The following is a 21,981-nucleotide window of genomic DNA, read 5'->3' on the forward strand; positions in this document are numbered from 1 at the left end:
GCCGGGAGGATGTGAAACCTCCTGTGCCCACCTCTGGCACTTGAGGCCTAAGGCAAGCCCGGCACAGATGTTCCCCCCTGGTCCTCATGTGAGGGCTATGGAGGAGGGCTGGGGTGATGCTTTGAGGGAATGCTGAGGGAGAAATGTTTTTGCTGTGATCGTTGAGGTGGGAGAATTCATTCCCTGAAGAACCCAGAACGCTGTGATGGTTGGACTGTGTCCTCACAGCCGGCTCTGGGCCTGGTCCACCGAAGGTGCATGGCAGCGATCATGTGTGGAGTGAGGACCCCAACTCAGCAGCTGAGGCTTCTGACAACACAGGGTTTAAAAGTGGGTGAGTTTGAGGGAGAGGAAGAAGACACCGGCACGCAGCCCCATGGACGCAAATGCAAGAGCCAGAATCTGAGAAGGCACCCTGGGCTACCTCCCTGAGGACGGGCGAGGAACACCTCTGGGCGGGTGTGTGGGTACCACACGTGGGAGTCAAAGATGGGGACAGTCAGATGGTCAGCTGTCTGGCAGCCTGGCCTCCCCTTAGCCTCGGTGCCCTCCTCTGTGACACGTTGAGTAACTGGGAGGTGTGACGAGAGCGTGTGTGTAAAGCACACACCCATTTCAGGTGGTCAGAAGCAAGCTGGTGGCGGGGAGGGGTCATGTTTGCCACAAGATAAAAGGCCCGACTGATGGGGGCGTTCTGGGACGAGGATGAGGAAGTTTACTCCATTCTTTTTTTTTGCGGTACGCAGGCCTCTCACTGCTGTGGCCTCTCCCGTTGCGGACCATAGGCTCCGGACACGCAGGCTCAGCGGCCATGGCTCACGGGCCCAGCCACTCCGCGGCACGTGGGATCTTCCCGGACTGGGGCACGAACCCGTGTCCCCTGCATCGGCAGGCGGACTCTCAACCACTGCGCCACCAGGGAAGCCCAGTTTACTCCATTCTTAAGGAATGTGCACTTTCCTACAATTTCCCATGACAAGAATAGGAAATAGCCTCAGATGAGTTTGATTTCCACGTCTGGGTTTATTTTTATTAATTGGCAGGTCTATTAAAAGTGTTACTGAAGGACTTCCCTGGTGGCGCAGTGGTTAAGAATCCGCCTGCCAATGCAGGGGACACAGGTTCGAGCCCCGGTCTAGGAAGATCCACATGCCGCGGAGCAACTAAGCCCATGCGCCACAACTACTGAGCCTGTGCTCTGAAGCCTGCGAGCCACAACTACTGAGTCTGTGAGCCACAACTACTGGAGCCCATGCTCCACAAGAAGAGAATCCACTGCAATGAGAAGCCAGCGCACCGCAACGAAGAGTAGCCCCCACTCGCCGCAACTAGAGAAAGCCCAACGCAGCCAAAAATAAATAAATGAAAATAAGTTGAAAAATATTTTTTTTAATGTCAACTCTTTTTAAAGAGCGTTACTGAAATTCACTGCAATCTTTGAATTCTGTGGACTAGTTGGTGTCCTGAGAGTTGCTGAACCGACTGACCTGCTAACACTTAGCAATGACAGGGGAACAGCTCTGAGGCCTCTAGGTGCTCAAGCCAGCCCTGTGGGCAGTGGAAGCACACCTCTCCCTAACCAGCCAGTCAGTAGCCAAAGGAAGTTAAATCCCTTTGCTCCTTAGGTTGGGCGGCCGCTGTGGGTTCACCGCAGTTTTCCACTCAGCGACCATCTCTTCCCTCCTGGCGCCACCAGTGACCCTCCGCGAAGCAAGTCTCCCTGCCTGAGAGGTTTGGGTAGCGCTGGCCCTGCCCCCAGTTCCAGAGGTGGATCTTCAGCAAGCTGGGCTGCATGTTCTCTGGCTTCAGTGGTTCACTTGGGGAAGGTTCTGCAATCCAGCCAGAGCCAGGGAGGTGTGAGGAGACCACTCCTGAGGCTTCAGAGAGAGTGGACAGGTGCCCTCTTCTACTGCATTGGCTCTACAATGAGGGGCGGCCTACTGCTGAAGCCGTCTTGCAGCCAACTCAGAGGGAGAGGGGCTGAGAGCTGGAGAGAGAAACCATGTCCTGGTGTCATCACTTGAGTCCCTGTATCAAGCTGTACCTGAAGCCACACCTGCCTTGGACTTCTCAGTCCCTATTTCCTGACCCATTAGCTAGGGCTACCAGTTCCTGCCTCCTGACTGCTAGGGGAGCTTGGGCAGTAGCCATTACTGACGAGGCCTTCCTATGTGCCAGCCACTGTTCTGGGAGCTGCAGGTTCATCATTTCATTTCTCTCTCACAACAGCTCTATGAGGATGGTGCTATGACCATCTCCATGTTAAAAACTGAGAATGACAAGGCTTAGGAGGTTAAGTGCACTGCCAACCGTAAAACACTGCAAGGAAGAGTTTAAAAGGTGTGGTGTTTGTCAGATCTCAGAGACAACCTTTTGGGTCAACTAGATCTTTATATAAACCAAACTAGAGACACACTCTTTGACACAGTGAGAATAGGAGCTTGCAGAGAAACTTGGCAGTGAGGGTTTTAAGCACTGGCCCTGGGGAAGGAGCCCCCGGTTGGTGAGGATGGAAATCTATGTAGAGGAGCTTTTCCCGGCTTGATTCCATATGCTGCCTTGTAGGAACCAGACCGTCATTGAAACAGACGACATTCAGGCCTTTTCTGAGCACCCACCCCTCTCTCACTTAGACCTTATCATACTGTCTGCCCTGGAGGATGACTACACCAAGTGACAGCTGCTCTTTGAGTCGTGAGATCCTCCTTTTCAATCTATTCCCTTTCCTCCAACTTCAGATCTTCTCCTGACTTTAGTCCTTCTTTGAGAACCTGGAGATGACTGTGATTCTTATTTTCCTTGAGGTTATTTGAGATTTTCTAGGAACCTTGGAAAATGACTTGGGTCTGTCAATACATGGAGGCAGACAGGCGTGTGGATAAAGTGGGCCCAAGTGTAGGAACTTCAGCGACATTTGTCCTGGAACCAGTTATTCCCATGGTTCCTGTAGCTCTTCTGTCAAATCCTCGGAAGAGCTTCCCAGTCTGTCTGACTCTGGGAGGGCCATTCTAATGCCCTCCTGGTTCTCTTTCCCTTGGTACCAAGAGTCGATGCCTTTACCTTGTGCATGTGTGTAGGCGTCACACGAGTGTGTGTCTGTAGGACCTGTCGGTTGCTTTTTAGTGTTGGAGGTCACGGCTGACTGTGCTGCTATTTGTGGGACAGTGACTGAATTCAGATAGTGATGGCTTTTCCTTTTTTTTTTCTTTTTCTTTTTGTGGGTCATACATCTAGGTCAGTGCTGACCGTACACATGTCTCAGATTACCGCTCACCACCAGACCTGGACGTTCTTGTGACATCCCAGAAATCAGTGGCCACGTTTCACGGCTCCCTATTTTTTTCCTTTGTGTCCCAGAAGTTTTTCCTGGTCATCCTGGGAGGAGCAAGGCCTCATCTCCCCCTGCCCTTCAGAGAGGATTGCTTTCTTCATCCCTTCCTATTCCAGTCTAACATGTTTCCTCTGAAAGGATTCATAATCCTAGAATGTCTCCTAGACCACAAAACTGTACCTTTTAGAGATTAAGTTACAAAAAAAAAAAGGGAATTCGCTGGTGGTCCAGTGGTTAGGACTCTGCGCTTTCACTGCTGGGGCCCAGGTTCAATCCCTGGTCAGAGAATTAAGATCCCTCGAGCTGTACAGTGTGGCCAAACAAAAAAAAAAAAGAGAGAGAGATTAAGTTACTTTCTTGAGGTCACAGGTCCTGGAAAGGGGGACCTGTGCATGGACAGGAATCTAGACTTAACTTCCGGGCTGTGCGCCTTCCACCAGAAGGAATGAAAGAAATAACAAGTAGCTAACATTGTATATAATACTCTTATATTTACAATTTACAAAGAACAACGGTCCACATTTTATTTGATCCTTACAGAAATCTTATGATTATCCTAATTATTATCACCTTTTTTGGACGAAGCTCAGGAGTCTGTGTTCTACACAGTTAGCAGGTCTTAACATGTAAATCCTCTGAATCCAAATCCTGGGTTTTGTTTAAAAACCATACCTTGCTGAAGATTTCCTTTGGTTAAGAGTATCTGATTCTTCTAACTAGGGAAAGACCCCACTTCTAACTAGGAAAATCCAACTGCAATTCAAATTTAAAACTAAGGGGTAACAAGTTGGCAGCTTCCTGAAATCCTATATTGTATCTTAATACCCCAATATCCTTGGCTCAGAAATATTAAAACATATCACCCAGGCTTCCCTGGTGGCGCAGTGGTTGGGAGTCCGCCTACCGATACAGGGGACGTGGCTTCGTGCCCCAGTCCGGGAGGATCCCACATGCCGCGGAGCGGCTGGGCCCGTGAGCCATGGCCGCTGGGCCTGTGCGTCTGGAGCCTGTGCTCCTGGAGCCTGTGCTCCGCAGCGGGAGGGGCCGCGGCAGTGAGAGGCCTGCGTACCGCAAAAAAGGAAAAACAAAACAAAAACAAAACAAAAAACAAACAAAAAAAGTATCACCCATTCAATGCAGTGCAATTCCTTACAGCAACAGGAGGATGGCCTGTCACTGCACGGCCAAGACCCTGGCACTAAGATCACAGCACAAGCAAGAAGAAACAAGAGTTAGATGCATTTTACAGTCAAAGGTTCAAAGTTTTTTTATCAGGTCTCCAAATTCTGGAGTTGAGGGAGACTTAGAGCCACTTAGAAGAACATCTTGATTTCTAATAAGGTGGAAGCATTTGAAATCCTATTGTATTATTCTGATTTCTTAACTTTCTCCCTCACCCCATGCAGCAAAATATTTTTAACTAAGTTGGGAAGCTCCCTTATGTAGAGCCCATTTTTAAAGTTTATTTAATATCTGCTCATATAAGCTTTCTCAGTTACAAGATCTGAAGACAACAGTTATCGCAGTTTACACTCACGGAGACTTACTGTGTGCCAGGCCCTGTGCTAAAATGCTTTACGTGCATTGCAAACAACAACAAAATGTTGCCTCTCATTCCAGGAAACAACAATGTCGCCACCATCAAGCCATCAGCCACGGTAGCCACCCAAACAGTGCACCCTGAGGGGATTCAGGACGGAGAAAAACTGGTCCTAGACAGTTAAGATGCATATGATATCTAGGGAATAATTTCAATGAGTCCAGACTCCTGGATCCTCCCATACATAGAAAAACACTAAAGTCATTAACTTGAGATGTCTGTTTTTTTGTGATTAGCAGTAATCTTTTGATGTCCACTACGTGATTTTTTTCAGTAAAAACTCCTATATACCTTGCTCCTCCCTTACCTCTTTGGAACAGTCCATCAGAGCCACCAGGGAGGCTGTCTCCCAGGCTACAGTCCCCAGATAGGTCCCCGAATAGAACGTAACTCGCAACTTTTAGGTTGTGCGTTATTTTCAGTCGAAAGTATCATGAAGTTATCTCATTTCCTCGCCACAAAACAATTTGCGGTAGATGGGTACTATTACCACCCTCTGTAAGGAGACTGGGTGGCTCACCCCAAGATCCCAGCTAATGCGTGGCTGTCAGGTGTGCCTGAGCAAAGCACATGCTTTTAATGTATAATCTGAACAGTCTCCTTTACAAGTAGGTGTCAGTTTCTAATTCACCCAGTTCACAAAACATGGTCTTGGGGGCTTTTGTCCTTGAGGGGTGACTCCATTATGTTTCAGTGTTTGGGCTGCACCGTGTTTTCTCTCTAGCTTCCTGCTCGCTCCGCCTGGATGGCCACGTCCGCCTGAGGGTTTCCTCCCCACGTGGAAACCTGTTCTACACCCTCATTAGCTGTAGCCTCACACAGTGCCACTCCTCCGGGCTGAGGGTTCTCCCTACCAAGGTCAGCATCTACTCTCCCTAAAATGATTTATGAAAACCCGTCTCCTCTGGGTAATCTCATGGTGATCTGCTTCTGTAGAGGTGACCTGGTTGGAGAAGTCACTGGAGTCTCCTCCTGGCACAGCCTGTTTGGGTCAGTCACATCCTGGTCTGGATAAAAACCAGGCCAGCTGGTACGGGCCAGGCAAGGCAACCCGTTGACCTCTGAGGCTCCAGACCACTTGTGGCGCAAACTGATTTGAGAGGGTGCCTGCCAGTGACCAAGGCCTCTCCTGGAATGTTGCCACGTGGATGGGGCTTGAAAAAGAAAGATCCGGTATGTAGTTTTCTACGGATGTTTACATTATATATCTATAAGAGACTCTAGACTTTAGCAAGTATTTCTTCCTCGTGCTCACTTGTTTGTCTGTTTGGCTCTGCTCTCCAGTCACACAAGAAGATATTTTGGCAGGGGTGAGGGTGGCCGCCCAGACTGCTCAGGGGATGTGTCACTGAACAGTGCACCATGAAACTCCTGCCTTCCCTTCCTGGTGGGTTTTCCAGTTGTTACATGATTTTAGCCTTCCTGCCCAGGTACAAAGTCCTTTTAGGAGGAACAGAAGGAGGTGATAACCTTCTGATCTTTTTCTTTTTTTTGCGGTACACAGGCCTCTCCCTGTTGCGGCCCCTCCCGTTGCGGAGCACAGGCTCCGGGCGCACAGGCTCAGCGGCCATGGCTCACGGGCCCAGCCGCTCCGTGGCATGTGGGATCTTCCCGGACCAGGGCACGAACCCCTGTCCTCTGCATCGGCAGGCGGACTCTCAACCACTGCGCCACCAGGGAAGCCCCTTCTGATCTTTATTTACTCCATTTATCTCAGAGCAGAAACAACTGTCTTGGGGGCCTGAGTGCTGGACTGTGTGAGCTGGAGGTGAGGATGGGTACCTTCCGGTTGCCTCCCCACATCCAGCCTACACCCTTTTCCATCCTGCCCTCTACCCCAGAGCTGACCTCAGTGGATGAAACTGTGGGCTCCCGGGGCCTCTGGCTGCTGGGAGGGTTTGGCCAGCAGGAAGCCCTAAAGACCAGAGGGAGGGAGGAAAGTGAGATTAGTGTATTTCTTCCCTGGCTCCTTCTTTGTGAGCCTGGCTCAAGCTATGTCCCTTGGCTGCAGGCACTGTTCCTTCAAGGTGGCATCTGTACACGACCCAGTTCTAGAACCCTGACAACTGCCTCCGACTCACATCAGGCTCTCTTCTGGGAGGGATGGTTATGCTTCCTCATTTGATTACAGAGGCTTCCAGCCACGCCGTTTATATCCAACAGTGTCCAAGACTCCTCTGGCTAGTGTGGTCTGTCCACCGGCTGTTCACCCTTATAGCTAACTCCATCCTGGAGTGAGTTAGTCATCCATCCAGGACGCCATCCTGCCTCGAGAGGCGTAGACGATCATTTACTCCATTTAAAAGGCGGCCCGCATTCTTGGCTAGAAAGATTCATCATAAAATTGGCACTTCCTCTTAAGTCAGTCTAGAAATTTAATGCAATCCCAATAAAAATAGCAAGAGGACTTTTTAAAAATTGGAACTTAGCTGATCCTAAAATTTACAAGGAAAAAGTAAACATAAAGGCTAGCCAGAAAAAAATCTAAAGGGAGCGGAGTCTAGCTCTATTAGCTATTAAAACACATGTAGAGCTAACATATTTAAAATAGTACAGAACTTGTGCAAGAGTATACAGAGATACATAAATGGCACAAAATAGAAAGTCCAGAAATAGTTCCAAACATAGGAATTTAGTAAAGATAAATTATTCACAACTGGAACTGGAACAACTGAGTAGCCATCTAGAAAAAAATCAAGTTATAGCTCATCTTGTCATGGGGATAAATTCTAAATGGAATAATATTTACATAAACATAACATTATATATCTTAACAATGTACTTTATATTATTTATGTTATATATAAATCTAGCCATTTGTATTATTTACATATGTATTGTTTATGTATTTATATATATTTTAATATGTTCACATTATAAATATATTTATAAATCTATATATCCTAGAAGAGACAATGGGAGAATTCTATTATAATCTTAGAGTGGTGACAGGCTATCAAATTGTAACCTAGAAGCCATAAAAATTTTAAATGATAAACTTTACATTAAAGTAAAGAAAATTGCATGGTAAAAAAAAATCACAATAAGCAAGGTCAAACTAAAAATTAATAGGGAAAAATATCTGTTATTCCGCTCCCAGACCACAAGTGATATATAAATCTTCCTAGTATTTAAAAGGAAAAAAATGAAAGTTCAATAGAAAAATGGGCAAAGATATAAACAGAGTTAATGGAAAAAGGAAAAATTAATGTCTCTTACACATAGTAAAAGGCATTTATCCTCACTCATCATAAAAGAAACATAAAGTAAAACTATACTAAGATACCATTTTTCACCTTTCGGATTGCAAAGGTCAAAGCATGATCATTTGGAGAGGCTGTGGGGGAATGTACACGCTCAATCCCGACAAAGGCAATTTGAGGATATCGTCAATATGCTCCAGCAATTCCACATGTAGTAATCTTCCTACAGACATACTCATGTGTGAAAATAATGTACGTGTAAGGTTATTTATTGCGGCATTGGTTGCAACAGAAAAGACTAAAGGTAAATGTTCATCCATAGAGAACAGGTGAAACAAACTATGCTCCCTCTACGACAATATTCTGTGCAGCCCTAAAAAGAAACGAAGATGGTTTCTGTTGATACGGAATAATCTCCAAGATGTGTTAAGTGAAACAAAGCAAGGTACAGAACAGCAACAACAAAAAGGGGGAAACAGAAAAAAGAAAAACTGGGCGAACATAGTATTGGCTCCCCTTCTGTAATTCATATCTTCACAAACTGAAGTTATTTTTGGATGATTTATTATATAGAACATGTGTCCTATGTGCTTAAATCGTAGTTTTATTACCAGAAACTCTAGTTTATTGCATTCAATAGATAATTGGTTATGTCAGTATTTGCAGCAAAAAAAAAAAAGTAGCTTAATATCAGGTCTTCTAAATGAAAATGATTATTTTTTGGTAAAGTCTTCCATAATAATTGGTCTCTAGTCAGTAAGAACAAACAACCAATCAAGTCACTTATTCCTGTGTCCCCTAAAGTGTGTTGTGTAGAAACTAGTTCCTTGGGGTTAGCAGATGCTCCTTGAGAAATGGGTTCTGTGGTCAAGTAAGTTTGGGAAATGCAAAACTAACCAGGTCAAGTGTGGAGACATCTCAGAGCCTTTCAATAATTACACACTGTGACCTTCCCAGGGGTAAGGGGAGTGGGGTGTAATATGAATGTTACCCAAATTTATTTGACCCTGGAACCCTTGCTGTTGACATCTCACACAGGCAGGGACCATGGAGCTCACTGGAGATGCTGGCTTACCTTGTGAGGGCACAGGAGCCACTGGCTCACCCTGGGAGGTGCTCCAGGAGCTGGGCTGCTCAGAACCAGATCTTCCCTGGGGGCCCAGTGAGCGGCTGTCAGGCATCAACACTAGCTGCAGGGCCCACCTCTAGTGGCTGAGGTCCTTCTGACAGCACCCATGTGATTTTTCCTCTCTCCAGGTTTTGACATCCTCTTCTTTCTGGATTGTCTATACTTTATTTATTAATTTAAATTAATTTAATTTATTTTTGGCTAAAGGCTTTGGGTCTTTGTTGCTGCGCGTGGGCTTTCTCTAGTTGCGGTGAGCGGGGGCTACTCTTCGTTGCAGTGCGCGGGCTTCTCATTGCAGTGGCTTCTCTTGTTGCGGAGCATGGGCTCTAGGCGCGCGGGCTTCAGTAGTTGTGGCTCGCGGGCTCTAGAGCGCAGGCTCAGTAGTTATGGCATGCAGGCTCAGTAGTTGTGGCTCGCGGGCTCTAGAGCGCAGGCTCAGTAGTTGTGGCACGCAGGCTTCAGTAGTTGTGGCTCGCGGGCTCTAGAGTACAAGGCTCAGTATTTGTGGCGCATGGGCTCTAGAGCTCAGGCTCAGTAGTTGTGGCACACAGGCTTAGCTGCTCCACGGCATGTGGGATCTTCCTGGACCAGGGCTTGAACCCATGTCCCCTGCATTGGCAGGCGGATTCTTAACCACTGTGCCACCAGGGAAGTCCTGTCTATAGAACTGATTATTTTTCTTTGTAATATATGGTTTCATTGTATGCCTTTTCTTGGGGGGGCATTTAGGCCAAAACAATTTCTGAGGAATGAGGCGAGGCGTATCTAAACACTTAACACCTTCTGACTCACCACATGTCATCTGCCTTTCTCATTCTGGGAGCCTGATACCTGCCTCGGTCTGTCCAGAGCCCTGCACACAAGCAGGGACAAGTATCAGAGCTGGGTCACTAGAGGTCCTTGACCACCCTGGCTCCCTGCAACATTTCCCTTCAGCAGGTGGCTGCTGGCCCCGTCCATCACTGAGGCAGCACACAGGGCCCTGCCCAGAGGTTCCTGAACCACCCTGAAGGCCTGCCAGCAGGCTCGATAGGCTGACCGCTCCCACATCTGGGCTCCCCCGACACCCAGCTAAGCTTCCGCCCCTCCTTTCTGTCCTGGGAGACACTTGGCCAGTACAGGCCTGTGAGGCTGGGGACCTTCTGCCCTGCTGCCTATCCTAGAAGCCCACCTGGGTGCCCCTCCCTACAGGAGCCCGCAGCCCCCTTCCCCTGCACATCTGCACCACGTGCTGACGAAACTCCCCGGACAGAACAGTCCCCACCCTGCACTGAGGTGGGACCTCAAACGCAAGTACGGAGGGAAAGGGACCCGTGCATTTACATGCCCTAACATGAAAATGACCGAGAGCAGGTTAGTGGGGAAAAGGGAGAGGTAGGGTTCTGGGAGTCTGGAGCCGGGGTAGGGGTGGAGCAAATAAAAAGCACGAGAGAAAGGAAACCAGCCGAGGCCGGGGCGGGGGCTGTCCAGGACCTCATGCCAGACCTGCCCCTTGAACTTGGACTTAGGTGGGCGCAGAGGTTCCCTGCCCTCCCCAGTGGGGACCTCTGGATCCCTATAAAAGGCGTATCTCGCTGGAGGCTGTGTTCCTGCCCGTTCCCTTAAAGAACTGCCCTTCTCATCTTGCTTCGCACCCATTCTCTCACCTTTCCATGCACCTTGCTGCCTCCTGGCACCAGGAGGCCCCTGCACCAACTCCACTCTCTCTGGGTTCCTCAGATGCTGGCTCTTGGCCGCCCTGTCAGTCCCCTTTGGCTGGGTTTGTCCTTCCAGCCCAGGCCTAGGGATCACCCTTCCTGCACAACCCCCTCTACGAGTCCAGTCCACGTTGTCCTGGGGCTCTTGCTGCCAGCACTCAGCTAGAGGGAGGTCCACAAGCCCGCTGCAGGGTGCCTGCCCACCGGGAGCGCTGGCCCACTGGATGAGAACCTGGGTGCCGTCAGCCTGGGTGCCGACGGGTCCCAAGGAAGGCTGCGGCTGGGCTGATGTGCTGACCCACCACGGAGGTGAGAGGGGGAGGTACGCCTTGGCTGGCCTTCCCGGATCCCAGGCACAGGACAGGGGCTGCACGGGCACCCACAGCCCCGCGGGGCCTCCAGGTGATCCCCCAACCAGAAAGGAAAGATCCCCTGGATAGAGCTAGGAGGACTGACCTGGATTTGAATCCTGACCCCGCCACTTAAGATTGTGTAATCTTGGACACATTTCTTAATTTCTCTGAGCCCATGTTCTCTCAGCTGTGGAAGGGGGATAATAACACACATATCCTCAAAGGGTTGTTAGGATCAGATGAAAAAGTGAAACTGGGGGTCCTGGATGGGCTTCAGAGATCTGGAACCCGAAAACACTGTGTGCACATTTTGTATGTATGCAAATATATGCATTTTCTAGGGAGGAGTCAGGTTTCCTTCCCCCTCACACCCCCAAAATTAAGAAACAACAGAGCCAGAACATGGAGTTCAAATTCCAGCTCTGACTCAGGGCAAACTACTCTCTTTGTGCTCATTTCCTCATACATACAAGGGGTTTCATGATAGGAAATGGCCTCACAGAGTTGAGAATTAAATGGGAGAAAAAAAGTCAAGCATTTAGAACACCGTCTCTGAGGGTTTGCTCTTTTTATCTTCTAAGTTTATAAGGGAGAAAACTGAGGCCCGGAAGAGGTGAAGTCGCGACTGGGGATGAGTTACGCCCTGTTTCGGAAAGGATGACAGCTCAGGATGGGGGTGAGGGTAGGTGGGAAGGAGGAGGGAGTGAGACCGGGGAGGACTGTGACCTGTTGAGCGCTTTTGGGGCCTGTCTCATCATCTTGAGCCCCTGCCGAATCTTCAGAAGCAAGCAGGGGGTAGGGGGGACGGTAAATAAAGGTAAAGGATGCGCACTGATGAGGATGTAGACACGAACGCATTTACTCAAAACCCAAGAATGGCCCCTGCAGTGATGGAGCCCCTCACCTTCACCCCTGCCCGTGCCTCACCCGGGACTGTGGCCTTTGCCCCCTATGCCCACCCACACCCCAGCGCAGGACCAGGGGCCCCGATACCCACCCCCTGGGCTGAGGATGGCTTCGCGGACTCTGCTCTGTCCCCTCACAGAAGACAAGGCAAGAGGTTCCTTTAACAAGCAAACTGCCTCCCCCGTCTCTGCAGTTTGATACTTTCTCTCCCCGCTTGCCTTTCCTGTGGGTTTTCACACAAAATTTTCCTGTATTTTGTGCCTGCGGCAGAAGAGTGCTCACGCATTAATTCTGAATTTATTCACTTGTTCGATGCCTATTTAGCGTCGTTCTCCCTGGCCCGCCCGTGGGCACCTGCTGAGATCACTTAAGCCACTTTTCTCAAGGGACCTCAGAGAACCCCCCCCGCCCCCCCCCCCCGTAGTTCAGACCTCCCCCTCCCCTTTTAATTTGCTTGGGAAAAGGAGGCTTGAGTAGGATCTTGGTTTGTTCCTTAAGCACAGCTGCCTCACCCTCCTGGACTCGGGCACCCAGGCTACCTGGGTAAGAGTTTAACTGTCCCCAGCTGGGCTGCCCTTGTCCGGCTCCTCTGCAGCCTCGCTGTGGCCGTGACCATGTACACGCAGGCTTCCCTCCACTGCGCACACTCGGCACGCCCAGATCCCCACCCTCTGAGCACACAGCACCCACGGGCAGACCTCATGAATAGCTCCTTTAAGCTCCGGAGCCCTCTTCTAAAAAGATAAACTCATGCAATCACGTCGATAAATTTCCAGAGCTGTGCTCCCCGGGCCTCTGTGTCCAGTCCCGAGGGTCAGCACTGAGCACAGGCCGAGGACGCCTGGGGCCCACTGTAGTGGGGAGGGGTGGAATGGGGCTGGAATGGTGATGAGGATTACACTGGTGGCTGCTGGAAGTTTTCCCAAGAGGGGAGCGTGGTATTTGTTGTGTGTGTTCTGCTCCTTTCCCTCCCACCATCACTGTCTTTCCTCCACCCACCGGGAAGCGGAGCAGAGGACCCAGGAGATGCTGGCTGCCGGCCCACCTGTCCCACTGCAGCTCCATCACTCTAGGGCGTGGTGCCTGCTGACAGTCCCAGGAGGATGCAAGCTCTGTGAGGGCAGGGACCCTGCCAACGTGGAGCACGTGCTCCATGAAGCAACACAGGCTGAGGAAGCTCTTCATCTCGGAGGAGAAAGAGTAGACAGAACATGAAGCCCAGGGCCAGCCTTGCGGGGCTCTGCACCCCCAGCCCGGCCTCAGCACCCCTCGCTGCTGCTTCCCGTGGCTCCTGGGGCACACCAGCCGCCCCGAGAGCCTCTGAGCACCTGACTGGCCTACATGCTTCTTCTGCCTCCCACCTGGTCTCAGACGTCCCTCCTGAGCCAGGTCTAGAGAAGGATGCTTCTCACGCTTGGGCTCACCAGCTGGCGTGGGGAACAATGTGGAAACACCATCAGAGAAGACGGAGGTGAGCCCCAGGACTCAAGTCCAAACAGGTCACACGGGCTGTAGGGCCACGGGGCTCGAAGAGGGGAGCTTGGACTGGTCCTGAGAGCAAGGTGGAGGTGGGGTGGGAAGCACTTGCAGGGAGAGAGAAGGTCAAGTGCAGGCACCCGAAGGTATGGGGTGTGGCGTGGCACCGTCCAGGAGGGTGGGGAGCAGGGCAGAGGGGATGCGAGGACGCCGGGGGTCTAGGGAGGGCAGAGTCTGGAGATGGGTTACACTTCTGTGGAGTCTGAACTGACCCGGAGGGAATTTAAACGAAGGTTCCCTTTCACCCTTTCTTCTTCTGCACAGACCTTCCAGGCACAAGAAAATACCACTTGCATTTTCCAGAATGGGCTTCTTCCTGCTGGGGAAGCACACACTTCCTCTGTCCCACACCTTCCCTCCGCCTCTCTCCTTAGTCGTCCTTGGGGACTGTCCCATCCCTTGCCATTCCCCTCCTGTGTCCTCACACTGCATCCCAGCTGACCCCTACTATAGCATGATCAGAACTTATATTTAATTTGTCCATTTAACCGTTTCCACCACTGGCCGTCACTTCCCTGATGACAGGGCCTCTGGCAGTAACGTCAGAATGGACCGGTGACAGGCAGGTACCCAGAGCAGGAATCCAGGTGAGAACTAGGGCCCACCTGGAGTAATGGGGGCTTGGTAGGTGGAGAGGCTGGGAGAGGCGTGACGAGGGATTAAGGACCCAGAACAGGGAGGACCAGATGGATGTGGGAGAAGGAGCTGGAGACAAGAAGAGTCTGGTGCAGAGAAAGGGCCGTGGTGTTTTTTGTCTTCTGCCTGAAGCTGCAGCCCACTGCTCTTTTGGTCACAGGCACCCAATGGCCGAGTGGAAGCAGAAAGGGCCTTGGGGCCCGGCAGGGTGTCTCAGGAAAGCTTGGCCGGTGAAGGGAGTCCTGAAGCTGGCACCACCAGCCCAGCCCGCTGAGTGCCCCTCCGCCCTGCGTACTGGGAAGTCCCAGAGAACAGAGGACACACCTGCCCCAACCACGATGGGCTAGTGTCCGAGCAGCCTTGGGTCACCACTGGTGACCATTATTCAAAGGGGAGGAACTGTGGCATCTTCCCAAAACGGCAGCCATGGTATTTCCGGTTTCACCTGTTCTTCTAGGACCTTGCCTTTCCCCACCAGGGGGTGGAATCTGCATCCCTCCCCTTGAACCTGGTGGGGCCTCTGTCTGTCTCAGTGAATAGATATGGCAGAAGTGATGCTCTGTGATTTCTGAGGCTCTCTCTCTGTAACTTCTGTGTAAGAAGTGGAGCTCCCTTAAAGAGACCACACAGGATATAGGAAGACCCCAGAGATTCAGCTGACGAGCCTCCAGCCCAGGCACCAAACACATGAGTGGGGGGCCTTCGGGTGACCTGAGCCTGTCCCCATCTGACTGCAACCCCACGAGGGACCCTGAGAGAGTCCCCCCTGCTAAGCCCAGCTATCTATCCTTCAGAACCACAGGAGAGAATGAGAAAATGATTGCTGTTGTTTTAAGCCTTTGATGGTGGGGCAGATTGCCATCCAGTAGATACAGGTGCAAGGAGACCAGGACCTTCCTGAAATCTGTGCCTGGCCAGGGGCAGTGTGAGCCAGCTGACAGAGTCTGCCCCTGGGCGGTGGGGGGACGTGTCAGCAAGAGAGGAGTCAACACGGAGAGATGCCAGCGCCAGGATGCTGTGCCCAGACACCCACTCACTCTGCGGTCCCCGGGGCACCCCAGGACCTGAGATGCACCGCACATGCCTGCTCCGGGAAGCTGATGAGACAGACGGCCCGCCAAGGGGAGCGTCCTGAGACGCAGAGAGGGCCGATCTCCTCCTTTGCTGCAGCAGCTCCTCTCCATGGGGACAAACATCCCAGCCATGCCGCCCTGACTGCAGCTCCATGTTTCCTCCTTCCCCAGGACGACGCTTACTCCCAACTGTGGCTGGCTTAGGGGAGGTGATTCTGGACGTGTGTGGGGCTGGTCTTCACCAGCTGCTAGAACAGGCATCACACCCTGGATGCCCAATGACTGCCCTCCGCCTGCCCCGTGGTGCTTACTGTGTCCATAGCCTCCTTCTCTCCCCGGATCTACCACTGGTTCGCCCCCAGGACCGTTTTTGCTCCCCTTACCCGCAAGGCATTTTTGGCTCTGTGTGGAGACGTCTTGGGTTGTCATGCTTGGGGAGGGCTGCCAGGGCATCTAATGGGCAGAGGCTGGGAACGCTGCCATGCGTGCCACAGCACTCGGGACACCCCCATGATGGAGAATGAGCCGGCCGCAACCGCCAGCAGGGCCGAGGTCGGGGAAACCCTTCTCCCTCTCACGTCCTGCAGGGCTCTGTGCCTTTGCTTTTCCATGGTGACAGCTAGATAAATGATAAAGGGACCGAGATACTGAGGCTACTTCTGGCTAAATTTGACCCTTCCCGAGACACTGGTATTTAGCAGTCTCCAGCAGACCTGAGACCCTGCTGACAGAATAACTGTCTCCTGGCCTAGGCAGCCTGGGGCGTCTCAGCTTTGGAGGGAAGTCCTTGGGAGCCAACAGGAGCTCCCCCAACCCCGGGGCTGGTGGTGCTCCCCAGAGGAAGTGCACACCCTGCCAGTGCCCGGCCCTGCGCGATGGCGGCCGATGAGTCCCACGGGACCATCCCTTCCGTGACTGCTTCACTGTCTGGAGCAGCCCAGAGAAGGGCACCCCCAAAGCGGAATGACCCCCTACACACAATCACGTCTCATTGTATCGGCACTGTCGGGGGGAGGTGGAGGTGCTCCGTTCTGCTCACATCCCAACCCTGGTAAACACGGGGCTTCAGCCTCCTTCCGTGAGCTGCAAGCACGACTGCAGCCAGAACAAATGATCCGAACCACGTGTGTGCCCTCTCCCTCCCTTCCCGCTGCCGCTCCTGAGGAGCGGGGCCCTGAAAGGGAGAAGGAGAAGGGAGGATGCAGGCGGACGAGGACGCCGAGGCCTCAGGGTCACACTGTCGCACACCGAACTTGCATGGACGAACCAGACTCTCGGAAGGGAGGCCCTGCCCCGTGCCGCCCTCGGCTGCCCTGGACCGGGAGGACACAGCCTCCCGGTTGTAGGAGTCGACTCTGCCCCCCAGCTCCCCGCGACCGTGGACGCTGAGGTCACTACCAGATGGCAGAGTTACCAGCCAGCTCACCGTAGCCCTGTGTCTTCCTGCCATCCACATCCACAACCTCGCCTTCCTCCCCAACCCCTCCGTGCCCAGAGGCCCCAGCAGGCAAGGAGGTGGAGCCAACCCCATCTTAGATTCCTACTCCTCAGAATTCCTTCCTCACCTCCCGGAGGAACCAGAGGGTGAGGATCTACTTTCCTGGTTTCCTGGGGGCCTTCACAGTGTTGAACGAAAGGTAAAGTCTCAATGCAGCTGGGGCGGCAAAACACAGGGGAGAGATCACGTCGGGGATTGCGATAAGAGTGAACGTTAGAGGTTTTCTCACTCTGGTCCTGATCCCCAGAGAGAGAGAAACCCATCAGTCATACAGCCTTAAGGTTCTCCGCCTCATGGGAAAAGGAAAGGACAGACCTGTCACCTTGTTCCCATTTCACAGGTGGGTAAGTAGAGGCTTGAGACTGAAAATAGCAGGCGCGCTACAGGCAAAGCGAGTGCTGGGAGAGGAGAGAGCCCAAGTGTGGTGGCAGTGAGGAGCCTCCTGGCCTTTTGGGAAACGTCAGGGAGCAACAGCCATTGCATGAGCCCTGAAAGTTGGAGCAGGAGACTTCATCGAGTCTCTTGAACTTTTCTCCAAACATCAGCACCTTGGTCACCTCCTAATGCCAAGTGCTAGAGACGGAGCCCATTGGTTGTTCAAGACACAGCAGGGCATGCTCCATCTCCCCTCCCCAGCCTCATTTCCATACTCCCCTCAAGCCACACTCTCCCCAAAGGTAACTTGCAATTTGCAGTTATTAAACCCTTACTAAGTGTCAGCCTCTGGCACTCTGAGCTTTCCATGCATTATTTAATTTCATCCTCACAGCCCTCTGAGGTAGATACTACTATCATCCCCACGTTACGGATGAGGAAATTGAGGCTTAACGAGGACGGTGATTTACCCCATGTGATAGAGCCAGGAAGTGGCAGAACCAAGAGGCCAACCTCTAACTGATGGACACCCAAGTCCTCACTCTGGACCTTGCCATTTACAGATGCTTACTGATGTACGTGGCTTGCTTGTCTCTGTGTGGAGACCATCCCACCCCAGAAAGTCAAGGATGGGAGGCCGGATCCCAACGCTGCAGCGGCCATAACGCACATGTGGCTTTTCATGTTCAAACTGAAGAAAATTAAAAATTCAGTCCCTTGGTTGCCTTAGTCACACTTCAAATGCTCCACATGTGGCTTGCAGCTACCATATGGATAGCGTAGAACATTCGCATCACGGCTCAAAGTGCTGGTGGACAGTGCTGGTCTCGAGTCTGCCCCACTGCACACAGGCCACCCAACGTTGGCCCAGCCAGAGCAGACTACCCTCCTCCTGGGGCTTCCTCGCCCCACAGTTGCTGCCCAGGACCCCACTAGACCTCACAGAACACACGGCCCTTCATTTCTGAAATCCCCTGGCTGGGGGCCTCTCTGTGGCTGATCCTGTGGGGGATGATCTGTGCAAGGGTCTCAGACCCCGGGGTGGAGAGGTCACTGCTCGCCATCTGCAGCCTGGTGCCGGCGGGTGTGGTGGAGCGCGCGGGCTGCCGGTGGCAGTCACAGCACGCCAGAAGTAGTGAGACCTTACGGAACTGGGATCCAATCCCCTCAACTCAGAAGCAGAGCAGAGTCCACACGGGGATGTGGCCTGGCTCCTGGCTCAGCACCCGAACAAGCGCAAAGTCACACTCCGATCCACAGGCCCACGGGGAGCCAAGGAACCGTGCAAACTCTTCGCAAGTTTCCTCTGGCTTCAGAGGAACATGTACGTGACAATGGTGGGGGGATTCTTTGGAGAGGATTCCCACTGCCTCTCCTCCCTGGGGAGAGGAGGTCAGCGACAGCCAAGGAGAGATGTGCCCAACTCTAGGCCTCGGATGAGGCAGGAACCCCGCTGTGTGACTGCCAAGGCTGGGGCAGCCAGGGCTGGACGGGGCCGCCGGGAGATTCATCCCTGGCGCGTTTATGGGCCTGTTTCAGGTGCAGCAGGAAAGGAAGCTGGGAGCCCAGGCAGTAGCCACAGGGGAGAAAAGCTGTGAAAAAGCATTTATAACCAGAAGAGCTGCCGGGGAGAGGACAGGAGGGCTCACGGACCGCACACATCTGCCCCAGGAGCTGGGAGAAGCCACTGGGGTCGGGGACGGTGAGGGCAGTGCTGGGGCTGGCGGTGAAGCCATTGTTTTAAAAAACAGGAAAAAATATATTTATTTTCCCCACCAAACCAGCCAACACTTATTTTCTAGTTCTTTTTTTAACTACAAGCACTCTTTTTTGAAAAAGGCACCTACAAATTCCAATAGAGCGGCATCCTACAAAATCCCGGACCAGTACTCCTGAAAAGTGACAAGGTCAACCAAAACAGGCTGAGAAACTGTCACAGCCAAGAAGAGCCTTAGGAGACATGACAACTAAATGTAATGTGGTGTCCTGGATGGGATCCTGGGACAGAAAAAGGACCTTAAGTAAAAACTAAAGAAAGCTAAAGTATGGACTTTAGTTAATGATAATGTATCAATACTGGTTCATTAACTGTAGCAAATGTCCCACACTTAATAATGTAAGAAGTTACCAGTAGGGGAAACTGGGCTGGTGTGTTTGGAATTCTCTGTACTATCATCTCAATTTTTCTGTAAACCTAAAACTGTTCTAACAAAGTCTATTAAAATGTTTAAAAGGCACCTATTAAAATGGCTTTTAAAAATTATAATTTAAGGGGGTTGGATCCAGGGCTGAGGCAGGCACCCCCCACCCCCGTCTCAGTGGGTCATGCCCAGGGCGCCAGCGGGGGGAGGCGGATGACTGGGCAGTGTCCGCGCAGGAGACCATGCGGTTTCCTGTTACAACGCAGGGATCACAGCAAACACAGCTGCCGTACAAGCACTATGGCATTACCTCTCCCATCAGCTTAGCAGCCCCCAAGGAGACTGACTGCCTACTTACACAGAAGCTAATTGAGACTCTGAAGCCCTTTGGCGTTTTTGAAGAGGAAGGGGAACAGCAGTGCAGGATTTTGATTTGGGGAAAATTAAATAACCTGGTGAGAGTGGATGCGAGAAATCAGTGAAAGCAAGAATCTTCCACAATCGGTAATTGAAAATGGTGGTGGAAAAAGCTTTACATTTGGATCTTAGAGATTAGGAGTACATACAAAAGGTGCCGATATTAACGCGTTGTGTGTTGCACCAAGACACGTCGATCGAAGTGATTTTTTCACCTCATTCTATGATAAGTTGAAATTACAGGAAGAAGTAGAAGATTGAAGAGCTGTTGAAGAAGCATTTGTACCAGTTATCAAACTGTGTTCTGACGGGATAGAGATTGATATTTTGTTTGCAGGATTAGCACTGCAGACTATTCCAGGAGACTTGGGCTTAAGAGATGACAGTCTGCTTAAAAATTTAAATATAAGATGCGTAAGAAGTCTTCATGGTTGCAGGGTAACCGATGGAATTGTACATCTAGTACCAAACATTGACAACTTCAGGTTAACCCTGAGAGCTATCAAACTGTGGGCCAAACACCACAACATCTATTCCAATATATTAGGTTTCCTCGGTGGTGTTTCCTGGGCTATGCTGGTAGCAAGAACGTGCCAGCTTTATCCGAATGCAACAGCATCAACTCTTGTACATAAATTTTTCTTGGTATTTTCTAAATGGTATGTGTTTAGATTATATTAAAATAAAATGGATTGTAGACACTGAAAAACATATAGTTTAAGAATCATTTAAAAAGTTATTTACCGTATTTAAAAATGGGAAAATAGGGAGAGGTTGAATTTGTTCAGGATTCTACAATTTGCCGATGTGTTTGCCTATATTAATTGCATTTTTCATCACAGCCCTGGGAAAGGAGTATTATCATTATTCCCATTTTATAGAAGAGGAAACTGAGGCTCAGAGAGCTTGGGTAACCTGCCCAAAGTCACCCAGGCTAGTAAGCAGGGGAGGAAGCAGGAACTGGAAACCTCCTTCCTGCATGCTTTTCCCACTGGCCCTGCCCTTCCCCACTCTCTGCTGAGCCGGGCTCTGGGGAGGGGCACCCTGTAGCCAAACATCTCCTAGTGTTTGGGGGCCCACGTGACTTTTAGGGGTAGAGGCAGGGTGATCCACCTCTGAGGGGCCAGGTTACAAAGACACGGGGCTGTGTGTTTTCAACAGCTCTGACAGCGCTGGCAGCCTCGAGCCTTCCCCCAGGAAGCCGAGGGCCTATGGGGGCACCTGGCCAGGGCAGCTACCTTCCTCTGAGAGCTTTGAAGGCTGTGGGGCCCATGGGGGGCTATGAGGGGGCAGTGGTTAAAGCCCAGCAGTGGCCCAGCGAAAACCAAAGGTAGGAGGAGCTCAGCTCTGGGACCTCCTGGGCTCCTGGGGCCACTCCATGGCCATCATCTGTAAGAAGAGGCTGAAAACAGCAACTCCAGAGCCATATTTAGCTGTAGGGCCAGCCTGGCCGAGGTTCAGCCTGGGTCTCCAGCTCTTCCAGATGGGCAGATTTTTCTTCACTGGCTCAGTGCTGAGCCCAACCAAGGTCTGCAAGGCAGATGGCTCACGTCAGAGCAGTTCTGCAAACATGGCTGGAATTACTTTGGTGAGGCTTCCAGCTTACCCTCTGGGAAAGTGGGTGAGAGCTGGCGGATTAACCATTGCTGGGCAGCCCTGCGAAGTGAGGCAGGAGGCTGAGAAATGTACAAGTCCCAGGATGGGCCCCGCCCAGGTTCACTGGTGAACTGAGTGAGTCTCAGGGTAGAAAGTACAGGTAGGAAAATAAATTTTGCTTTGAGAATTTTACCTCCAAAATCCCTCAACATAGCCTCATGGCCACTTGTGACGGGAGTGAGAAGAGTGTGGAAAGCTTTAAAATCAGATCAGGGTTCTTTGCTTTGGCAATTTTTAGCTTTGTGGCCTTGCGTGGGCTCCCCACCCCCTGCCTCCAGATAAGATAAGTTTTCTTATCTGCAGAGTGGGGATGAAAATATTTACTTGGATGATTACATGAGACAATGCAATGAAAATGCTCCATGAGTTGCATACTGTTATATAGTGATAGGGGCTGTTATCATTCCTGCTCCGAGATAAGAGATCTGCC

The 21,981-nt window shown here is 51.3% G+C and overlaps 1 protein-coding gene and 1 pseudogene across 1 annotated transcript in view; one reads left to right on the forward strand and one right to left on the reverse strand.

Annotated features, from left to right (window-relative positions):
• Window positions 1–21,981, reverse strand: part of CAPN2 (calpain 2) — a 61,868-nt gene that overhangs the window by 32,491 nt on the left and 7,396 nt on the right. The window lies entirely within an intron of this gene.
• Window positions 12,724–21,784, forward strand: LOC116740343 (annotated as a pseudogene).

This window comes from Phocoena sinus, chromosome 1 (assembly GCF_008692025.1).
Source record: "Phocoena sinus isolate mPhoSin1 chromosome 1, mPhoSin1.pri, whole genome shotgun sequence".
Lineage (NCBI taxonomy): Eukaryota > Metazoa > Chordata > Mammalia > Artiodactyla > Phocoenidae > Phocoena > Phocoena sinus.